Raw genomic sequence first — 7,485 nt, 5'->3', positions numbered from 1 at the left:
TGTGGAAGCTATATATTAAGAAGGATCATCCTTGTCTCAGCAGCTGTAGGATAGAAGTCGGACCAGAAACTGTTTCGTTTTCTTCTAGACATTTTCTAATACAAAGTAACGACTTCTCGGTATGTGTATATATATATATATATATATATATATATATATATATATATATATAGTATATATATATATATATATATATATATATATATATATGTGTGTGTGTGTATTCTGATGGCGATCCTAAGATACTAACCATTGCAATGAGTGCTTTTGCCTTACTGGTGCATAAGCGTGTCCCAAGAACTTTTGAACTTGACTGACTGTACAGCCCGATCTTTATCACAATTGGACTAACTCACTGGTGAAGCAAAGTACTCTTCCGACCACACTATAGGAATAATGTTATGAAGCTAAGAGCTTTTCCTCCTTCAAAATGTAGAACTGGAAGCTAAAATCGGATTTATATTACTGGAGATTGGACGCTGTTTCATTCGCTCAAGGGATATATAAAGTCTTTGGTATAGTAATAAAAAGCTTGTGCATAAAATGACATTTTGATTTGCTTTCTACTATTTTTCGTTAAAGATAATAGTCGCATCAAATATATATACATACATATACCAAGGCACTTCCCCCCAATTCTGGGGCGTAGCCGACATCAAACAAATGAAAAAAGTGGACCTTTCCTCTCTACGTTCCTCCCAGCCTGACAAGAGACTCAGCCGAGTTCGGGTGGTACTGCTAGGCCTAACAAGTTTTTGAGACAAATTTTCAGCGGAACAAATGTCGAGTAAAATTGTATTTAATATTCATGATATCAAAGGTATTCATTCTAAGGAAATGGATGCAGCTGAAAGCTTCCTTATTAAATTCCACTGTCTTTTCCTTTGTTTTCATCAACTCAATAGGAAAACATTAAATCGGGGTCAAATGAAATGAACAACAGTGTTGTCTTCAATATCGGACAATTTTTACACAACCTCTTTGGTTCCACTGAAATGGCTCCTGTACAACAAATACTAATATTGATGCGACTTGTGTATCTATTATTCTCAATCAAACATTATTATTATTATTATTATTATTATTATTATTATTATTATTTACTATGCTACAACCCTAGTTGGAAAAGTAGGACGCTCTAGTTTATTCTAAAGCTTAGTACCTAATTCAATATACGGTGTTATTATTTCTGACATGGAAAACATGTTTAAAGGCCACTCATGAATGGTAGAGGCAAGGGACAGTGACACTGCCCTTTCAAGTAGGGCTATGCTCTTAAGACTGATACTATGATCAGCACCCAAGAAACCCTCTCCACCCAAGAAACCCTCTCCACCCAAGGGAGGACCAGGCAATGGCTGCTGATGACTCAGCGGATAGACCTATAGGCTCCCTCAAACTCCCCATCCTTAGCTCAGAAGGATGGTGAGGTGGCAGCGACCAAAGGAACTGACGAGTTTGAGCTGGACTCGAACCCCAGTCTGACTATCACCAGACAAGGACGTTACCGACAGGCCACCACCATTTTGCGAATCATGGATGACGAAACTCTGCGATGTAAAACTAGTTTTGTGAAAAGCATTTCAATCGATTACTGGTGAAAGGGTTTGCGTATCGCCATGATCAGCAAATCAGGGCTACCTGTACTAGGTTGGTTTGCTGTGAGCGTCTTACAACCGATCATACTTTATTGCTTATGAGATTATTAGCTATGATCCAATCACATCAAAGGCTATGCATCGTACCACTTGGTCTGAAATTTGAGTAAAATTCTTTATGACTTTGTTCTTCTGAACACAATACTATTAATAAGGAATTATCTCCTATAAACATATACCTTTTGTGTATTCTAGTTCTATTCATGATAAGAAACATATTTAGAGAGAGAGAGAGGAGAGAGAGAGAGAAGGAGAGAGAGAGAGAGAGAGAGGAGGAGAGAGAGAGAGAGAGAATATTTAACCTAGAGAGAAGCCCAGATATATAATAAATAACTGTTCTACTCCCGAGAGAGAGAGAGAGAGAGAGAGAGAGAGAGAGGAGGAGAGAGAGAGAGAGAGAGAGAGAGAGAATATTTAACCTAGAGAGAAACCCAGATATGTAATAAATAACAGTTCTACTCCTGAGAGAGAGAGGAGAGAGAGAGAGAGAGAGAGAGAGAGAGAGAGGAGATGAGAGAGAGAGAGAGAGAAAATATTTAACCTAGAGAGAAACCCCAGATATATAATAAATAACTATTATCCTCCTCAAGTGGTCTGCTACTGCTACTAAGCTAACGAACAACAGGGAGTTAAAAGAAAGAAAGATCTCTCCCTTACCCCCTCTCCCCCCCCCCTCAAGAACATCGACAATAGAGATACTTTTTATCCTCCCTTGTTCTTCCTAAAGCTCTGCCCCTTTTCATCCCTATTCCTCTTCCCATAGCTCCTCCCTTTCATCCGCTTCTGCCCCTCGTCTTCAGACAGCTCCTCCAAACTCACAAAGAAGAGGATAAAGGACCTTTGAACTTTGAATACCGAAGTATTTCAACACCACGCGGCCAATATAGCTACTGTTCGAGTTTCTATAACATAAAAAGGGAGAGAATTATCCGGTAATTTGATCTGAAAAGCTTTTATCGTTTTGAGAACCATATCTCGTTGGAAGCTTTGAGTGTCTGTAATTGTAATCTTCAATAATCGTCTTGGAGACTGAACCAGCCACCTATCGAGATACTACAGCTAGAGAGTTATGGAGTCCTTTGATGGCCAGACAGTTCTACATTAGATCCTTCTTTCTGGTTACGGTTCATATTCCCTTTGCTACACATCCACAGAATAGTCTGGCCTATTCTTTACAGATTCTCCCATGTCCTCATACACCTGACAACACTTAAGATTATCAAAACAATTCTTCTTCACCCAAGGGGTTAACTACTGCACTAAGGATATAAGAGAGCCTTTAACTATGGTAAGCAACTCTTCTAAGAGAAGGACATTAAAAAATCAAACCACTGTTCTCTAGTTTTGGGTAGTGCCTTAGCCTCTTTATCGTGGTCTTCCATGGTTTTAGGGTAGAATTCTTTTGCTTGGGGTACACTCGTGTACATTATTCTGCCATAGTTTTCTTCTTGTTTTTTTTTTTTAAACGTTTATAGTTTATACAAGAAAAAATCTATTTAAATGTTATTACTGTTCTTGAAATAGCTTATTTTAATTATTTATCACTTCTCATGTGGTTTATTTCCTTATTTCCTTTCCTCACTGAGCAATTTTTTCCCTGTTGAACCCCATGAGCATATAGCAGCCTGCTTCTCGAAATAGGGTCTTAGCTTAGGTATAATAATAATAATAATAATATAATAATAATAATAATAATAATAATAATAATAATAATGGTTATATATGGTAAAACCCAAGACTTACAGAATAGGTAAGGTCTTGAGTAAAAAACCATAAATGCTATATTTCAAACATACAGGAAAATCTTAGTTTAAATGAATTTTCTCTAAATTACTGCTATAAAAATCGGTTGGTAACATAAACCTTTGTGAAAAGTTCTCTCTGTAATGGTTAAACCGTTCTACAAATTCCTAATTGTACTGTATGAAGTAGCTCTAAGTATAATTTTTATCATCTTTATCAAAATACTGTACCTATAATTGATCGATTTTTTTTTTTTTTTTTTTTAAAGTTCCATTGTCATTCATATGCCTCTGGAACAGTGCAACTTATATAGCGAGACGGAAAAATCGAAGACTTTTAGTTTTATCTTGCTATTCTAAGTTTAAAGTACAATGGAAGCTGATGTCCTTGGCGCGTTTAAAATATGGCAATATTTTGATCGAGGATTGCAATCTTAATGTCTGGTTTGACATTTTAAAGTATGAAATACCGCTCTTGAATGGCAAAAGCAAGGGACAGTGACGCTGCCCTATCAAGCAGGACAATGTCCTAGACACTGACCATATATATATGATCAGTGTCCAAGCCCCCTCTCCACCCAAGCTAGGACCAGGGAGGGCCAGGCAATGGCTGCTAATGACTCAGCATATAGACCTATAGGCTCCCCAAACCCGACCCCTCCCCATTCTTAGCTCACAAGGATGGCGAGGTTATAGCGAAAAAAGAAACTAACGAGTTTGAGCAGGACTCGAACCCCAGTCTAGCGTTCACCAATTAAGGACGTTACCACATCGGCCACCACAACGCTATTAGCAAGAACGAGTATTTCTTAGGTTTGCAACCACAGGTAAACAACATCTTTGTCAACTCTGTAAACCTTTAGAAAGATAAAATGAGATAATAATGAGGTTTCTCCGAAGCAAAATCTGATGGAAAGAAAAAACCTGATTAATGTTCCAAGAGATTTCATTGTGTCAACAAAATTTACAAAATTTGAAAAGAATTTCGCCTTTAGGGTGTTTTCATAACTTAATTAAAAATATTGACACATCCTAAAAGGAGCTCTTAGCTTAAGAAATGTTGGTGTACATTCTAAAGACTTTTCTTCCAGCTTTACACATCACTCTCATCATAAACATCGAGAATAAGAGATTTTCATGCACACTTATGCTCACAGAGTCTGCCATATTTAGTCATCCATTCTACATTATTATTATTATTATTATTATTATATTATTATTACGTGCTAAGCGACAACCCTAGTTGGAAAAGCAGGATGCTATAAGCTCAGGGGCTCCAACAGGAAAAATAGCTCAGTGAGGAAAGGAAACAAGGAAATGAGAGAATTAATTTACGATCAAAATAAAATATCTAAGAACAGTAACAACAATTAAAATAAATATCTCGTATATAAACTATAAGAAATTCAACGAAATAAGAGGAAGAGAAATAAGATGAAATAGTGTGCCCGATTGTATCATCAAGCAAAAGAGCTCTAACCCAAGACAGCGGGAAAGACCATGGTACAGGGGCCTATGGCACTACCCAAGACAAGAGAACAATGGTTTGATTTTGGTGTGTCCTTCTCCTAGAGGAGCTGGAAATTTAATTTCAGTCATATAAATGTAAGCATTTCTTCACTAGTTATTTTGTGCTATTTTATGCTTTTCCATGAAAACCCTGGTAAAAAACTGATACAAGAGCTTAAATAAAAAATAATAAATTTTAATAATTTTCTACTTGTGACTTACTTCTCATGTCTCGGAATCAAGAATCACTGACTGGGTCTCGACTTCAATAATCAAGTAAAAGTACTGAATAAAACCAGAATTGATTTTATTGCTATATAGCGGTTTAATACTTATCAATAAAATAGTATATCTGCTTTTCAAATAATTTCGAAATCGTGGCCTCTGTGAGAAGGTTTTCAAAGTTTAAAGTCCGCTCATGAATGGCAGAGGCAAGAGACAGTGACATTGCCCCTAGCAAGCAGGACATAGCCCTAAAGACTTGCCATATATCATATGATCAGCTCCCAAGCCTCCTCTCCACCCAAGCTAGGACTAGGGAAGGCCAGGTAATGGCTGCAGATGACTCAGCAGGTAGACTTATAGGCTCCCCCGAAACCCACATCCTTAGCTCACAAGGATGGTGAGGTTGCAGGCACTAAAGGAACTAACGAGTTTGAGCGGACTCGATCCCGTCTGGATATTACCTAGGAGAGACGTTACCCTAAGGGCACAATAGGAAAAAATTAGGGCGTAAACTGATATTGGATATGTGGGATTGAGGGAAAAGGTCGAGAGAGTGCCATTTGCGCTGATAAACAAAACCCTGATTATTAAACTTAAAACTTACGTACAACATTATTTCAATACAGTAACAAATATGGCAACTTTGTTTTTCTCTATATACAGTTTCATGAAAAACACAAATGAAGTCACAAGCTCCTCAACTTGCAAACTTGATTGATAGGATAGGCCTAATCTGAATCCAATGCCTATGATTTTCAACAGTAAAAGTCAGCAAATAGCCGGGTTTCATATGAAATAGATCTCAGGTTAATACGAAAGTCGTGTTTCTTAATTTGTTACTGATCTATATATATATATATATATATATATATATATATATATATATATATATATATATATACATATTTATAAATATATAAATATATAAATATATATAAATATATATATATATATATATAAATATATATATATATATATATATATATATATATATAAATATATACATATATATATATATAAATATATACATATAAATATATATATATATATAAATATATACATATAAATATATATATATATATATAAATATATACATATAAATATATACATATAAATATATATATATATATATATACATATAAATATATACATATAAATATATATATATATATACATATAAATATATATTATATATATATATATATACATATAAATATATACATATAAATATATATATATATATATATATATATATATATATATATATATATATATATATATATATCCAAACCTTTTGAACAACAACTTTACTGGTCACTTAACAGTGTTGGCAAAAAAATTGGAAGAAGGTATTCAACTTATAAAACATTCGACTTACAAAAATAAAAAAAACCAACTGAAAATAACAAAGATAAAGAAATATTGTAATATAAATAAATATAAATATATACATATATATATATATATATATATATATATATGTATATAAATATTTATTTATATATATATATATATATATATATATATATATATATATACTCTATATATATATTTTTTTATATATATTCTGTATATATATACATATATATATATATATATATATATATATACTTTGATATATATATATATATATTTATTTATATTTATATTTATATATATACATATGTATATATTTATTTATATATATACTGTATATATATACATATTTATATACTGTATATATATATATATATATATATATATATATATATATATATATATATATATTTATATATATATACATATATATTTATATATATATATTTATATATATATATATATATATATTTATATATATAAGTATATATCTATATATCTATATATAAGTATATATATATATATATATATATATATATATATATATATATATATATATATATATATATATATTTATATATGTAAGTATATATATATATATATATATATATATATATATATATATATATATACATACATGTGGATCCTTTTCACTCCTAATTTAATTTTCCCTGCCCTTATCAGTATTTCTTAATTTTTCATTTTGTAATCACTTGCAAACAATTATAATTTTACATACAGAAATGCAGAACAATATATTGAGCAGCCTTTGTGCAATTATAAAGGATACATTTTATTTTCAAATGTATTTTCTGTTTATTTTTTTTAACTCCGTAATTAAATACAGTATTAACCTGCTGTATCCACAGGTTTCAGTGAAACGGCGTACATTTAGTGAAACTTAGTAAAAAGAATAAAAACAAAGAGCAAAAACAGGGGTTAAATAAAATGAAGCACAGTGAGACAAAATGAAAAAATTAACAATGAAAAATTGT

The sequence above is a fragment of the Palaemon carinicauda genome, chromosome 35 (assembly GCF_036898095.1).
Source record: "Palaemon carinicauda isolate YSFRI2023 chromosome 35, ASM3689809v2, whole genome shotgun sequence".
In the NCBI taxonomy this organism is placed as follows: Eukaryota; Metazoa; Arthropoda; class Malacostraca; order Decapoda; family Palaemonidae; genus Palaemon; species Palaemon carinicauda.
The sequence above is the reverse complement of the archived record's forward strand: the minus strand, read 5'-3'. Positions refer to the sequence as shown.